Source organism: Peromyscus leucopus, chromosome 2 (assembly GCF_004664715.2).
Source record: "Peromyscus leucopus breed LL Stock chromosome 2, UCI_PerLeu_2.1, whole genome shotgun sequence".
Classification (NCBI taxonomy): Eukaryota; Metazoa; Chordata; class Mammalia; order Rodentia; family Cricetidae; genus Peromyscus; species Peromyscus leucopus.
In genome coordinates, this window is record NC_051064.1 from 147936995 (window position 1) to 147953739 (window position 16745).

General features: G+C 49.8%; 1 long non-coding RNA gene across 1 annotated transcript; it reads left to right on the plus strand.

Annotated features, from left to right (window-relative positions):
* The first annotated feature begins 758 nt into the window (after nt 1-758).
* LOC119087482 lies at nt 759-15635 on the plus strand. The gene is made up of 4 exons (XR_005090959.1): nt 759-1711; nt 11185-11456; nt 14566-14678; nt 15459-15635. It is a non-coding gene; the product is annotated as an uncharacterized LOC119087482 (long non-coding RNA).
* The last annotated feature ends 1110 nt before the right edge of the window (nt 15636-16745 follow it).

Sequence of the window (16745 nt, forward strand, 5' to 3'; positions counted from 1 at the left end):
GGTGGGGCTATTCTCCTGGGCCTGGTGTGTTTTTATAGCACTCTAAGTAAACAGCACAATTACGCCACGCTTCGGTTATATGTGAGAAAAGCATTCCATTTCACTGTTTAAATCATGCGGGTTCTTTTTAATGCTGTTTTGACATTTCTTTCTTTGGTAACATCCCAAGTCCCCTAAGATGTGGCAGTGGCCTCAGTGCTTCATATCATCTGAAATACTGTGCCCCCCATCTCCCCTTTGTGATCCAAAGGTCACCTTGTCCTGCAGTCCAAATCTTGTAAATAGCCCATGTGAAGTCTCCAAGAGTCTGGGCTGCCCCTGCATGATAGGATGTTTGTTTTGTGTTTGCTTGTTTGTTTAATACCGGGTCACAGTATGCAGTTCCTGGCCTGAAACTCACTATGTAGATCAGGCTGGTCTTGAACTCACAGAGGTCTGTCTGCCTCTACCACCTCCGAAATGCTGAGATTAAAAGCATGTGAAACCATACTGGGCAAATTTTGGTTATTTCACATCAACAACCATCATAAGTAATTTCTTCTAAACATACAAACTTGGCTTTTCTGCTGGGCGGTGGTGGCGCACGCCTTTAATCCTAGCACTCGGGAGGCAGAGCCAGTCGGATCTCTGTGAGTTCAAGGACAGCCTGGGCTACCAAGTGAGTTCCAGGAAAGATGCAAAGCTACACAGAGAAACCCTGTCTCAAAAAACCAAAAAAAAAAAAAAAAAAAAAAAAAAAAAAAAAATTGGGCCCTTCTTCTAAACGGGAGTCAGATGTCAGATGTGGCCAGTTCACGATAAAACTGCTTGATGGAGCTGGTGCATTCCTGAGAGTCCAGCTACTCAAGAGGCTGAAGCAGGAGGGCCAAAAGTTCAAGGCCACCTGGGCAACTTGGTGAGCGTCTGTCTCAAATTAATACCAACCCCGCCCCAACAAAAACAACAACAATTTGAAGGGCTGGGGATGTGACTCAGTCAATAGAGTACTTGGCTAGCTATGTGGGAGACCTGAGTGCAACCTCCAGGAAAAAGTAAAGTAAGAATTGTGGAAGGGTGGAGCTTATCTGTGACATTCCTGCTGTCCTTGACCCACCAGCCACCCAGGCCACCCAACAGGTTCAGAAGGAATCCAGCTGACTTTCCTGAGCACCTCCCCTCAGTTTAAAGTCCCTAGAGCCACGCTTGATCACCTCTGAACCACCTCTCTGTTCTTACAAGTTAGCACATCTGCTGGGGACATTGGTATTCATGTTGGGGACACTGGTATTCATGTTGGGGACACTGGTATTCATGTTGGGGACACTGGTACTCATCTGTTGGGGACACTGGTATTCATGTTGGGGACACTGGTATTCATATTTTGGGGACACTGGTATTCATCTGTTGTGGACACTGGTATTCATCTGTTGGGGACACTGGTATTCATCTGTTGTTGGTAAGGTGCAGGGTCCTTCAGTGACATCCCAAGACTGCAGCCCCTTAGCTGAAAGGAGGGAGAGTATTCCCACTGGGGGGTGGGGTGGGAGGTGGAGAGGTGTGTTCCTAGGAGCCCCAGCAGTCACCTTGATATGCACTTGGCCTGGGAACGGGTTTCACCTTCCTCCCTAAGTGCATTGTCTGTTTGCTTCTTTAGGTCCTAGTGGCCCAAAGTGGCTTCTGTTCCAACACGTTCCTGTAGAGTGAGAGACACGCAGCTTCAGCCTGGAAGCCGGTGAGTGCTCTTATCTCTTTGGCCAGGAATCTGGATGCTGTCTACGCGCACTTTTCTGACCACTATGTTAACCAGTCTTCCTATTTGTAGAAGACAGGTAGGGTTAGTCTGCTGCTTCCTGCATCCCCAGAACTCTGCAGGTCTGTCTGTCTGTCAGAGAACTGGATGATAGTGCAGGCAGGACAGAAGGACCCTGTCTTGGGGAGTTGTGGGAGTCTTCCCTGATGGTTTCATGTTGGAAATACTCCATCCTAGATTCTGAGGATGTTATCTCTGGCTCACTCTTTGGGCCTACTCTACTGCCCCTTTAGAGCAATTGGGTGGGCAATCTTTAGCTGAGCTCTAATTTAGTGAGTGTCCTATCTCTATCCTAGACACCCCTTCATCTCCCCCACCCCACTCCAGGACCTCAAAGCCAGGGTGTCACCCTCTGTCCTACAGAACAATCCCAAGTCCCTCCTGGCATAGTCCCTCTTCTGTTCCCTGACTAATTAATTGATGGAATCCTACAGGAACACACACAAGAGATCAGGTGTCTGTACCGTTTGAATTAGGAGAGAACTGTTTGCCTTCTATGTCCCTTTGGTGAAAAGCAACGAGTCGGGGTGGGCAGGGCGAACCCGGTTGTAGCTTGGCTAATAAGAGCGCTTACCTAGTCTTGTGCAGAGCCCCGGGTTCCATCCCCAGCGCTGACTAAACTTGCACAGTGGCACTCAAGACAGAGTCAGAAGTTTATGGTCAACCTCAATGACACAGTGAGCTCAAGGTCAGTCTGGACCACGTGAGACCCTGTCTCAAAAAGAAAAAGAAGGCCCAGGGCGTGGCCAAAGCCTTGAATCCCAGCACTTGATAGGCAGAGGCAGAAGGGTCTCAGTGAGTTCGGGCCAGCCTGGTCTACATTTCAAGCTCTAGGATAATCAGGACTACAAAGAGAGACCCTGTCTCAAAAGAACAAAACAAAGAAACAAACAAACAACAACAACAACAGCAAACAAACAAAAAGAAAAGAAAAACCTGAGGCCAGCAAAATGATTCAGTCAGTAAGAGTGCTTGCTGCCGGGGCTGGAGAGGTGGCTCAGTGGTTAGGAGCATTGGCTGCTCTTCTAGAGGACCTGGGTTCAATTCCCAGCAACCACATGGTGGCTCACAACCATCTGTAATGAGATCTGGTGCCCTCTTCTGTATACATAATAAATAAATACATCTTTCAATTCCCAGCAACCACATGGCAGCGCACCACTGTCTGTAATTGCAACTCCAGGAGCTCCAACACCTTCACACAGACACACATGCAGGCAAAAACACCAACGCACATTTTAAAAAAAGCAAGTGCTTGCCATGATGACCTGAGTTCAGTCTCCAGAACCACATGATCAAGGGAGAGAGCTGTCTCCTGCAAGTTGCCCTTTGACCTCCACATATGGGCTTTATATGCGGCATCTGTCTCGACCTCTTCAATACCGAGGCCCTGGGGACTAAGAAGAATCTGTATTCAGGGTCGTCACTGTGGCGCCCTAAGATGTGTGGCCCATTCAGGGAAGGCTCGGTACTGTGGGATGAAAGGCTGAGACAGTCCATTGCCCATATTACTGGAGGTTCAGCAAGATTAAATAAATGTTTCAAAGGTCACCGTGAAGCAGCTAAGTGTGCGTAGGAGAGAACTGACTTCCAAAAGTTGTTCTCTGATTGCCACACACAGTTGCAAGTTGTCCTCTGACCACACACACACACACACACACACACACACACACACACACACACACACACACACACACACACACACACACACACACACATACTCACACACACACACTCACTCACACCATAAAAGTAAATAAATAAATGTAAGAAGAAAGAAGAGGGGAAGGAGGGAAAACTTGTATTGTGATACGTGTCTGTAATCCCAACTCTTGGGATGTGGAGGCGGGAGATCAGGAGTTCAAGGTCATCCTCAGCTACATAGTACATTTGAGGCCAGCCTGACATTTGAAACTCTATCTCTCTGGAGTTAGTTGTGGGCAAGTTCATTTAGGCTTTGACTCTTGGTGAGATGAGGATACACGAGAAGGTTTTTCATAAAGGAATGATGTGAGTTGCGCCCCCCCCTTTAATATACATCACTCCTGTCCGGGAGAGCAAGGGTCAAGTGAAACCAGGTAGGACACCATGACAGTCACACAAGCAGGAGCACTGAGTGACTTGGAAGAGCAATGTGTCAGGAAGGCAGAGGAGTCCTGACAGCGGTGTGCTTTGGGTGGGAGCAGCAGGCTTGGCTGTTGGGTGTGGTGTCCTGTAGCGTGTGTGGGGTGTGTGTGTGTGTGTGTGTGTGTGTGTGTGTGTGTGTGTGTGTGTAGGGAAGGTCTTTGGAGCTGGAGGACCCCAGAGGAGCTCTGTGTGTAGGTGGGGTGCGGATGGGACATTCACTTTGCATGTGATTCCTGTACACATCCTGAGACTTTGCATTAATAATTGTTGGAGTCGGAGGATAGGGTGTGACTTTGGGTGTCTGTGGATAAATGTCACTGAAATTCCAGAGTGGACAGGATCATCAGTAGGAGATAGGGAGGTAGAATAGGTTATAAGGGCCACTCCCTGGCACCTGCCAATTGGAAGAAGGAGGAGTCCAAAGGAGGAGCCATCAGAAGAGACCAGTGAATGACAGATGATATTGCCGAAAGCGTGACAGGGTGGCATCGGACATGCAAAGACCAGGAAGAAATAGAATTCCAAAGACCAGGAAGCAGAAGCCACTCCCTGGGTCAGATGTGCGGCCAGCCCGCCAGACTGGGAACTTGGAATCAATGGTTAGATTGATTGATGGGGAGATCTCTTGAGACCTTGACAATAGATCAGACAAGGTCTTTTGTTTGTTTTCTTTTTACATTCTGTGTGTGTGAGAGAGACATTCATATACTCATGTTTACATATGTCCAGGCACACATGGGGGGGTACTGCACATGAGTATGTGTACACGTGGGACCCTGAGGTTAATGTTGTGAGTCATTCTCAAAGGTTCTTCCACTTTATTCAGTGAGGCAGGGTCTCTCACTCAAACCCAGAGCTCACCAGTCTAGAGATCTCTGGTCTCCACCTTTCCGAGGCTGGAATTACACATTGGCCAACATGCCCATCCAGCATTTAGGTGGGTCCTGGGGATTTGAACTCTGGTCCCCACATTTGGGCAGCAAGTGTTTGATCACCAAGCTGTCTCCCCAGCCCGTGGGTTGTGTTGTTTTTGTTGTTTGGGTTTTGAGGTTTGAGACAGGCTCTTCTTATATAACCCGAAACTGGCAGTCCTTCTGCCTTGGAGTCTTGTGTTCTGGGATCACAGGAACATACCACACAGGATTTGAAGCAGGCTTTAATGCTACCTCCCTAGACCCACTAGACATGAAATTAAGGATCTCTCAGACTGGAGGTGCGGGGTGGGGTCAGGGCAGCAAGGTGAATGGGTGCTGGTCAGTGGGCTATCTGGCCTATAGACCCCATTGGTTGGTGTGGTGGGGGTGGCTGGATTCCACCATGAACTTCTTGCAGAAATAACTTCCAGTCCCTGGTCTACGGATCCACTGGATCCTGTGCTAATCCTATCGTGATCAACAGACCAGGTGTGTTAGCTGCCAAGCACAAGGACCCATCAGAACTTTAAAAATAACCTACTGGGGGAATTAAGGATGGTTTAGTGGATGAAAGTGTTTGGCACACAAGTATAAGGACCTGAGTTCCAATCCCAGAACCCACAGAAAAGCAAGACATGTAGCCAAGTGTCTATAGTCCCTGAGCTCCTATGGGGAGATGGGAAACAGATTCAGGAGAATCCAAAAGCTTGGGGACCAGCTAGTCTGAAATATACCGTGGCAAACAAGAGACCTTATCTCAAGATGGAAGGAGGTGGCTGATGCTTGAGGTTGTCCTCTGACAACCTGAGATTGCCCAGATTAACATACAAGAATGTACACACACACACACACACACACACACACACACACACACAAGTTTTATAAAAATGATAATTTTCTAGGGCTGAGGTATAGCTTGGTTGATAGAATGCTTGCCTAGTGTTCACAAAGTCCTGAGTTCAAAACCCAGTACTGCAGAAACGGGGTATGGCGGGCTGTAGAGGTAGCTGCACTTCAGAGGACCTGGGTTTGTTTCCCAGAACCCACATTGCAGCTCACAGCCTTCTGTTACTCCAGGGCATCTGATGCCCTCTTCTGACTTCTACAAGCCTTGTACTAATGGGGTGCACAGATATAATGTGCAAGCAAACGCTCATACACATAAGATAAATAAATGGGATGTGGTGGCCCAGGCCTGTACTCTGTAACATCAGCCGCTAGAGGCAGGAGGATCTGAAGTTCAAGGTCATCCATCTGATACACAGGGAGTTCAAGGCTAGCTGGGCTAAATGAGACCCTATCTCAGAAAAAAACAATTTAAAGAAAGAAAAGCATCTGTTCCTCCCTTTCAGGCGTCATCTTTGTGCTGCGTTTGGATGTCTGGGTTGTAATCAAAAGCACACTGGTGTTTGTTTATTTTTTCTTTTCTTTTCTTTAAAGAGATTTATTTATTTATTTTATGTTTGCTTTTTTTCTAACTGCTTCTTTGATCAGTCTTTATCCAAATAAGCTGTCCCAAATTACTTGACAAAACGGCTTTTTTTTTTAAGATTTTTTTCTTTCTTTCTTCCTTTCTTTTTTTAGTTTTTAGTTTTTAGAGGTCTCGTGAGGGAGCCCAACTGACCTCAAATTCATAGTGATCCTCCTGCCTCGGCCTCCAGCCATGCCTGCAAGTAACACAGGAACTCACAGGAGCCTGTGGAGAGGTCAAAGGACAGATTATGCAAGTTGATCCTCTCCTTCTCCCATGTGGGATCTAGGGATCAAACTCAGTTCCTCGGGCTTTGCAGCAAGCCTCTTTACCCACTGAGCCATCTTGTCAGCCCAGACCTGGGGACTGCATGGAGCTGCAGAGGGAACAAATTGGATACAGACCTTCAGATGCAGAATAGTCTTGACTGATGGCGTTTATGTGTCTGTATGCTTAGTGATAATCAGTCTTGTCTTAGAACGAGGCTCTCCTTGGTCCCTGATCAGAAAAAGGCTGATCTGACTCAGGAGCCACAGGGCAGCTTTAGGAGCTGGCAAATTGGCAGGACCTTCAGGCTGCTGGAGTTCAGGTGCCCAGTGACAGTTCTGGGCACACAGTGAACATCACTGAAGTTGGCACAGTGTGCCAGCTGGTTTCGGTTTTTAATCTGGTGTGATCTGTTTGCCAAGCCAAGTCAAGATGGCTTTGTTATGGAGACAAAGCCCGGGGACTGTGCTTGATGAGGCCATGGGTCTCTGCGTGCTCGGTAGGCTCCTTGGAGCACCTCTCCCTATGCACGCGTGCACGTGTGTGCGCACACATGTAAACACAAGTATGTGCACTGGCCTGTGTGTCTCCAATCCAACATCACTCTGATGGGAGGCAGTAGTGGAAAAGCCCCTTTCCCAAACCACTATTCTTCTGCAGGGTCTAGTTTGGGGCAGTATCCCTGGAGTCCTGTCTGAGGGAGGGGAAGAAACGGGTTGCCCAGGTCTCTTGACTCAGGGCCTCAGATCAGCTGCAGCCATGGGATGCCTGATTTCTTGTCACCTACCAACAAATGAGAGCTTCTAGGCTAGGGGAGTGGGTAGACTTTCGGGGAACCAGCTGGGTCGGGAAGAAATAATTTGAAAATGGCTTTGTCCCTCCCTGCTCTCCATTTTGGTTTTTCGAGACAGGGTTTCACTATGTAGCTCTGGCTGGACTGGAAATCACTTTGTAGACCAAGCTGGCCTTGAACTCACAGAGATCCAGCTGCCTCTGCCTCTTGAGTGCTGGGATTAGAGGTGTGTGCCACCGCTGCCTGGCCCCCTTTCCCTTTTTAATGCTGGGGAAAGAGTATGGGGACTCTGATGCTGGACAAGTGCACTACTGCTAAGGCCCCTTTTCTTATTCCTTTTCAATCTTTGTGCATGTGAGTGTGTGGGTGTGAGTATGGGTGTGAGTGTGTATGTGTGTGCTGCTGTGTGCACACCACAGCACAGGTGTAGAGGTCAGAGGACAACCTCAGGTCCTCACCCTCCACCTTGTTTGAGACATGGCCTCTTGTTTTTGCTACTGGCCCAAGAACTTGCTTGGATTCTCCTGTCCCCACCTCCCATCTCACCAGAGGAACACTAGGGTTCCAGATGTGTGCATCCTCCCAAACAACGCTCCTAACTGGGGACCAAGCATTCAAATGCTCCAGACTAATATCACATTCAAACCACCATATCATACAACCACCACTGTTCTTTATTCTAGAACAATTTCAAACTCCTTTGAAAATCGTCCCTTTCATACACAGTATCTGCATAGGAGATCAGTGCTCCTTGGTTTCCTGGATGACTTGGATGCAGAAACATCTGGAGCACTCTATAGATCATGTTAGAGAGGACAGTGAGCAGTAGCCATAACTACTTCTGGCATCAGTGGTCATATCGGGAGATACCAAGGTTTCCTGGAGCACCATATGACATCTGTGTCTGGGGACATGGGCTGGTGTTCCTGGGGGCTCAGCTGACATTGTTCATGCTTCTGTGAATTTCCCTCTCTCTAGAGACCTCCTATGTCACCTGGAGGCCAGGCGTGCAGCTCCAAGTGCGGATGATTATTGTAAGGTTCTACAACAAAAACTGAGGAGAGGTAGGACTGAGCTTGTCTATCAAGAGAGGCCTCCCTAAAACAGTCCTTAGCCAGATATCAAAGCACATCTCTGTCAATCTGGCATGCAGGCAGCTGAGGCAGGAGGACTATGAGTTCAAGACTGGCCTGTGCCACATAGCCTCAAAAACAAAACAAAATAAAGACAAACAAAACCAAGAGCTGAGGATCTGCTTCTTGGCAGGAACAAGACCCTGGGTTTGTTCCCCACCATAAGGGGAAAAAAAATCTGATTTTTACAGTGACGTTATTAAGAAGAAAAAGGAACCTGGGCTGATGCAGCCCCCAAGGATGGGAAAGTAAGTAGGAATTGGGCTTTCTTAGTTTCCTTTGGGTGGAATCTAGTATCTACACAGTGTGTCTATCTGACTGTGAGCTGCCTACCCACATCAAGGCATTTTGGTAGTTCTCAGAGAAAAGTAGGGTGCAGAGAGCCCGTGGAGATGGAGCACCCAGATTTGAGTGCTCCCGTGGGTCTGTCCCTGTGGAGAACAGAATGAAGCAGGTGCTCCCCAGGGGCTCCTTAGGGAAGCGGGTGGATGCATGGGGATGTCTGCTGTGTGTTAGCAATTACTGCAGTCCTTGTGACCCCCGCTTCCCAGGGTAGGGCTCATGTAGTCATTCATGTTCTCCCTCACTGTGACAAGGGCGACTTTTGCTTTCTGGTCCTCATCTGTAAATTAGAAAGGACCAGGGGTCATCTCAAAAGATTCTTTGAAAAACTGACCAAAATCCTCCCCACCCCCCACTTCCCAGGGAAAGTTAAGATGATGCCTAGTGCTACAAGAGCCCACATGAGGAAAGGTATGTGTGTGTGTGTGTGTGTGTGTGTGTGTGTGTGTGTGTGAACTCATTAGTGCCAAAGGTCACACAGTGAGTCAGAAGGAGAACCTACTTTGCCTGTCCACAAAACCTTGCCCTAGCTTCACGTGATGGAACACCCATTTAATCTCAGCGCTCAAAAGGCAGAGGCAGGCAGATCTCTGTGCATTTGAAGTTAACCTGGTCTACATAGTGAGTTCCAGGCTAGCCAGGGGTCCATAGAGAGACTCTGTCTTAAAAACAAACGCCTTGCTGAGTGCTGCCTCCGAGGCCACCAGCCTCCTTCTCCAGGGACCCTGATGACCTCACGGGAGGTGAAAATGAGGGTAATTCCTACCACCGCTACAATGGCTGGGTTTGCTCAGCAGCCGTCCCCCTGTGCCTGGCGTTGGTCATGAGTCTCTGGGCTCACTCTAGGTCTCTTGAGATCTCCCAGATACTAGAAGCCTGGAAAAATAGAATACACACTCTCATCCCAATGAGCTCAGTATCCTCTTCTGTGAAATGGGGACACCTCCAGCGATCACTACCCACATGTGGTTCCTGTCTGCCCGGGCAGTGTTTGCCTCTCTCTTCCCCAGAACCCTTTTCCTCCCATGTAGGAGGAATGGGGTCTCTCCCTCTCGCTTCAGAGAGCTTTTCTCTGGTAATGGGGACAGCTTCAGTCTCTCACAGAGGCTGTGCCCTTTTGTGCTCACAGAGCCCAGCTGAAGTGTGAATTCCAAGTGTGTGGAGAGCTGGAGGTAGTGTGCATGGGTGTAAGTCTGCAAGGAGGATCTGTTGCTGCCAAAGGGTTTCCTGCCAAGGCAGAGGTGTTTATAACAGGAGTCACCGTGAGCCTGTGACTTTAGTACCTGGGCACAGTGGACCCAAGTGCAGTTTGTCTCTGGAGCATGCTGGCTGACCCTGGGATACATAATGGCTGGGGACAGGATGAGAGGTGGAGTTCCCCTTTCCACAGGGCAGGGCAGGCTTCAGGGCTGTCCACACTGTGCCTCTCTACCAACTTCAAGGGGGGTCCTGCGCCATAGGCACTGGATAGAGAAGAAACCGTGAGAAATGGGAGGCGCGTGCCTGGCCCGCTGCCCAGACTCCTCCCTGCAGCTCTCAGCTCTGTACTTCAGTCTGAGTTAGTACAAAAGCCCTGCCCAACTCTCGGTATCTTGCCCTGCGCTCCCAGCTCAAGAGCGCCAGGCACCCGGTGCGTCTCCCTCCCTCCTGGGACCAGCTTGCCTTGTTAAGACGTGAGTGAGGAGCTGGGTTACCCCAGCGTCTTGGCGGTGCCAGAACTCGGGGCATGGTGAGTGGGGGGCAGGACAGGTCAAATGGGCAATGGCCACAGCAGGGTGCTTGTTCCTAGCGTTAGAATCTGGGGCTGCGTGGGACATCCGAACATTCTGAGCTGGCATGTTCTCAGAGAGGACGCTTCCATACTTAGTGACATAGACTTGGGACTCTTCTGCCCTCTTCCCGGGGAGCTACCCCGCGGGCTGGGCATTGTGGCGAGTGTCCTCGTGGTTTCTGTTTGCTTATTATAGGCCCACTCGGGCTTCGGTCTCATCGCAGAGAGGCGAAGGGACCCCGGAAGGATCGTGATATCGGCCCTAGGGTGGCACGCCCTGGGACTGGGCAGCGAGCTGAGGCTAGGGGCGCTGCACAAACTCTGAGCTCTCGCTGGGGAAGAGCCAACCCCGGCAGAGGGGAGGCGGAGGCTCGGGACCCAATGTCTGCAACTCGCGCAATGTGACCCCAGCCCGACTGCCTGTTCCCTCTGCGGTGCCCCGGCCACCTCTCCCGGGCCTGGCCAGCGCACAGGCCAGAGTGACCCCGGCGCCCCGGGGTGCCTGCCTGGGGAACCTGCTGGCACCGTCCCGGCGCGCTCTGCCTTTTGCTCACTTTGCTTCCCTTTCTCTTTCCAGATGACGGAGTTGCGGCCGCACCAACCATCTGGAGCGACCCCCAACTCCTGTGACGCCCAGCTGGAGGGAGAGGCGTCTTCCATCCCCGGAGTCTCGTGGAGGAGGATTGAGCAGGGCTTGTGCCTGGGCTTGCCTGGGCTTGTTCAGAGCGGGGCTGCTGCCCTCTGTGACCGCACAGATTGGGGGCTTTTGGAGACATTGTCAGAGTTTGGAAGCCAAGGCCAGGGCTACAGGGGCCCAGAGGCTGCTCACCTGCTCGCCACGGAGCTCAGGTAACCACTGAGCTGATGTTCCTGTCTGTGTGAAAGTGTGCGAAGGAGGCAGGAACTAGGCCGAATACTTTAGTGATAATTACAGAAAACTGCTGGGTTGTGCAGCCCTGGGAAGGAGAAGAATTTCCAAGAAGTAACAAAATGTCCTTTGATATCATCATCTCTGGAGAGAAAAGATTTCTTTGGGGGAGTTTTGCTTGGGGCAATTTTTTTTTTCCATCTTTGATCTGTCTTGGGTGTGAGAAAGTCTCTAGCGCCCCTGTGTTGACCAACCCAGGAGCGAAAATCGGTGACTCTCAGGTCCTCTTTCCCATCCACAGGTGGGGCTCTGCCTCTGCCTCCCAGAGCTGTACTGAGGATTTTATTAGGGAGAGAAAAAAATGCTTGGGTCACTAAAGCTGTGCTCTGTATGAGGTTTAGACTTTAGATGGTGTGTGTGTGTGTGTGTGTGTGTGTGTGTGTGTGTGTGTGTGTAAGACAAACTATTACCCTGTAGCCTAAGCTGGTCTTGAGATCAAGGCATCTTCCTGCCTCAGCTTCCTGCGTGTAGATTAATGCTGCAATGTTGGAGCAGAAGGCGTTTCAGCCTTCACCCCCAGTCCCCCACGGAAGTGTGAGTGCCCCTGCTGGGAGGAGCTCCGCCTAGCCTTAGCACACTGCTTTATTATTCCTTAGCGTTCCCTGCCCCATCCCTGAGCAGCAGGGGCCAAGTCCCAGGTGCCCCCTCTCCCAGGCCAGTGTTAAAGGTTTCCCTTTTTTTTTTGTTGTTGTTGTTGTTGTTGTTGTTGTTTTTTTTTTTTTGGTTTTTGTTTGTTTTGTTTTGTTTTGAGACAGGGTTTCTCTGTGTAGCTTTGGTGCCTGTCCTGGATCTTGCTCTGTAAATCAGGCTGGCCTTGAACTCACAGAGATCCGCCTGGCTCTGCCTCCTGAGTGCTGGGATTAAAGGCGTGTGCCGCCGCCACCCGGCCCTTTTGGGTTCTTAGTGTCGTTAATAAATGAATTTAAGAACGGACTCAGAAGGCAGAGGACAGTTTTACTAGAATGTGAGAGAAAACAACAGAGCAAGCAAGTGCAGGCGGAGGGAGGTGGGAAAGCAGAAGGAAAACCATGCCTTTTGCAATGGAGGCGGCCAGCGTGAGGGCTGGAGTGGCCGGCTGCAGAGAGAGCGTGAAAGCGGGTACCAAAGAGAGCAGGCTTGGTCCTTACCCAGAATCCCAAAGAAAAAGTGCTTGGGAAGGAAGAGGCTTCTCAGAGCAGCAGGCTCTGTAGTGAGCGCTGCGCTAGAGCTGTGTAAGACGGGAGCCGGCTAGAGGCGGGGCGTGGAGGAAGGCGCTTCCGGAAGGACAGGTGCGTCATCTCATCAAGGGGATACTTATTTCTCCCATCTTCTTAGCATGTCTTCGGTAGAATCCTGTTCCCTGGATGTGTGTGGGGTGGGGGTGGGGGGAAGGGCAGACTTCCAGCCAGGTGGTTGACAAGCCCCATTGGATTAACTCTTAAAAGGAGGAGACAAGAGTATGTAATGTTTCAGAGCAGCTTAGGATGTCAGAGCTCCGCCCCAGCCAGAGGTGGGACTTCTGTTCTAGTCTTTTGACCAGGGAATTAGCTTTCTCTTAAGGAGCCGCAACAAAACCAAGGTTCCTCCACCCCTGTATTTGGCATTTTAAATCTTCCCCCCCCCCCCCGAGACAGGGTTTCTCTGTGTAGCTTTGCGCCTTTCCTGGAACTCACTTGGTAGCCCAGGCTGGCCTCGAACTCACAGAGATCTGCCTGTCTCTGCTCCGGAGTGCTGGGATTAAGGGCGTGCTGCATTTTAAATCTTAGGGAAGCAATTAAATGTTTCCATTTGTATTATAACCGGGGAAACAGGAAGGGGGGTTCGTCCTCAGCGGTCACTAAGGCCCCCAATATCTAGCTACCTAACCTTAGATGGCCATCCCGCACCTATAGGGGCATGCTGCCATACCTCCCCCAGCTCCATGTCTGGCAGGCTACAGGAGCAGGACTCTGCAGAGACCTGTGGCCTTCTTTACAATCCATGCTTGGGCTCATGAATCTAGACATGACTAGGCCTCTTGTATAAAATGTCACATCCAGGGACAAAGTGGTACAGTATTAGGTTGTGTACAGCCAGTTCTGCCTCTGTCTGCAGTTCTGAGAGAACTCATTGACAAATGGCTGCTCCTTGTACTCCACAGTAATGGCCAGCATGGCTATGTTAGGGAAGAGAGGGAGGGTGTGTGCATTTGAACATCAACCTTGAAGGTTCGTCTGGGCTGTTTGGGGACAGGATCATCTGGTACCCCAGGACCTGTTGGCATCAGTGCTGAATGTTAGTGACCGGCCATTCTCCTGAGCAACCCCAGCCTGAGGACCAGTGGGCACTGCCTTGCTCAATCTAGCTTCTTCCAAGTCTCAAGGATCCCTGACTACCAGGCTTGGCAGCCACAGAATATTTTTTTGCTTCTCACCCTGAACCCTTGGTACACATTACTAATACTGCTAAACCTGGACGAGTCCCGAATTGCCTCCTCATAGCATCCAGGCAGAGTACCTCCCAGGAATATGGTACCCTGTTGTTATACTTTACTACCCTGGTGACTGGCAACTGCCCTAGAAGGTGTAGCCAGATGTCAGGGTAAAAAGAGGCCACTGTTAGGGGACATGTGACCTCTGACTTCAGGAGATCAGGCGGGTACACAAGAAAATAGGCAGGCGGACTCATCCACTTCTTCATCAGACGGTCGCTGTGTGCGGGAAGTCACTGAGGACGAGTCTGACAGAGAGGAAGGTGGGAGCTTTGTAGACGAAAGGCCAGCATGTGTAGAGCCCTGCATCTAGTGTATTTGAGAAATATGAAGGAGGCTGAGGCTGGAGGTGGTTTTGCATGACACACAGTAACAAATACCAGAAGGACAGATGGAAGAGTTAGACGGCTGCCCTGCCGCCTGTGGTGGCCGCAAGACCCACTCTTCCCAGATGGTACAGCTCAGGCTGCAGGCTCAAGGGTTCAGCACATCTGCAGGACCGCTGCTTTAGTGGAAGCCTGGGAGGTGGCACCACGCAGGTACCTATGCACCTGGTACAGCTCATTTCTCTCCTCCCACAGGGAACCTTGGAACTCCTTGATGCCTGAGGATCCCAGTCTCGACATGGCTTTAGGCTCAAGGACCTGTCACATCTCTCCTTCCCATCTCTGTCACTAGCTTTGTGAATCTGGAGGTAGAAATTAACCTTCTTGGCTTTGGTCATTCATCTCATTCATGAATTGGGCTTATGAGCTAGGTGTGGTTTACATACCTGTAATCCCAGCTTTTGGGAGGCTGAGGTTGGAGGACTGAGATCAGAAGCCAAGCTGGGCTACAGAGTGAGACCCTGATTCAGGGGGAAGAGGAGAGAGATATATTGGGCGTGTGTTAGGAGGTACTGTGTAGACTGGTGCTATAAAATATAGCCGTCGAGCAGGACGCCCCTGCAGCTGTGGGCAGCGCATCAGTGGTAAAGCTCTTGGCTTGTGTCCATATTCAATACATCCACTAAGACAGAAGAAGCATCCTCACTGATAGAATCCAGTGGGTTTGGGGTGTTTTTTGTTTGTTTGATTGATTGATTGATTGATTTTTTTTTTAAATTTTGCTTTGCAAATATTTCTCTCTTCCCCTTCCTAAAAGTTACTGCTTTTATTTTTTTTTAGATGTAGCACTGCAGATATTTAAATGAAGTAAAAAGCCCCCAATTGGCATTAAAAAAAAAAAAAAAAGACGAAGGTGGCTACAGAGATCTTGTGTGTGTGGTGTTAGGCGCCCAGGGTTAGTTGACTTTTGACCATGTTCATCCATAGCCTTGGCTTTGTTTATTCAAAAGTTAATCGGCTTTGGTTTTATTTCTTGTGGGCATGTGTGTGTCATGTGTTTGAACATGTGTGTACACATGCCTGTGTGAGCTCATAGTAGCGCGAAAAGGTCCTTGAGTTTCCTCTTCTATCACCCTCTCTTGAGGCAGGGTTTCTCACTGAACCTGGAGCTAGCCTGTCAGCCAGTAAAGCCCAGGAGCTTCCTGTCTCCATCCCCAACAAGGCGAGGCCTGGAGGTGAGTGTAACTGAGCATCCTTACGCCCTGAGCCGTCTCCCTAGCTCCCTGGTTGATTCTTCTCTTTTTTTTCTTTCTCTCCTCTCTTCTCTCTCTTCCTTTTTTTTTTTTTTTTTTTCCAATTGAGACAGGGTCTCTCTATGTAGCCCTGGCTGTCCTGGAACTCATTATGTAGACCAGGCTAGCCCCAAACTCACAGGGATCCATCCGCTTCTGCCTCCCAAGTGCTAGGATTAAAGGCGTTCACCATACCTGGTTTGATTCTTAATGCCAGTGTTAAGCTTCCTCAGATGGTCACGTCGTCTTGCAATATTATTAATTAAAATGGACTTGGAATGACAGCGGCTGGGATGGCCACTTTCACTCTACTGTTGTAAAGGCCGCTGTGGCCACCACCATGCCACCAACACAACCATCCCATTATCTTAAAACCTACCACCAGTGGATCATGTGGCCCCACTGGTCCCCACAGTCACAGTGAAGGTCGCAGACGCTTCTAATCCCTACCTCAAGCAAACAAGTCCCCTGCTTCCATCGCAGGAGTCAGGGCCTCACACATACTGGGCAAGCACTCTATCATCAAGCTATACCCCCCTACCCTCTTTTTGCTTTTTATCTTTTTATTTTAATTTCAACTACATGCATGCATGCATGTGTATGTATATGCTTGCTTGCATGTATACAAGCACATGTCGGGGGTTGTATATGCATGTGGAAGCTATCCTCAATGGCTTCCATCTTATTCAATGGGCAGGGTCTCTCAATCAACCTCAGAGCTCACTGATATATATGGCTAGTCTTGCTAGGTCACTTTCTCTTTACAGAGATTCCCTGTCTCTGCTTTCCAAGCTGGAATTAGAGGTGGTGCACCATGCCCAGCTAGCATTTATATGGGCTTTGGGGACCCCATGCAAGTGTTCAAGCTTGCTGTCTTCATTTGCTAACTGCTAATGCCATCTCCTTAATCCTCTCTTTTTTATTTTGAGACAGGGTCTCTCTAAGTTGTCCATGCTGGCCTTGAACTCCCCATCCTCCAGCCTCTGACTCCAGGGTTACAGACAGGTCTGTACTGTCTTCCTGGCCAGAGGATCGGTTCTTGAGACCTTGCTGGGACAGCAGCAGCTCAGCCCTGTGCTGAAAGTACAGTCGAGGTCCCTCCTACTCTCTGCTCTGGGTACAAAGGGACCCGCAGAATTAGAA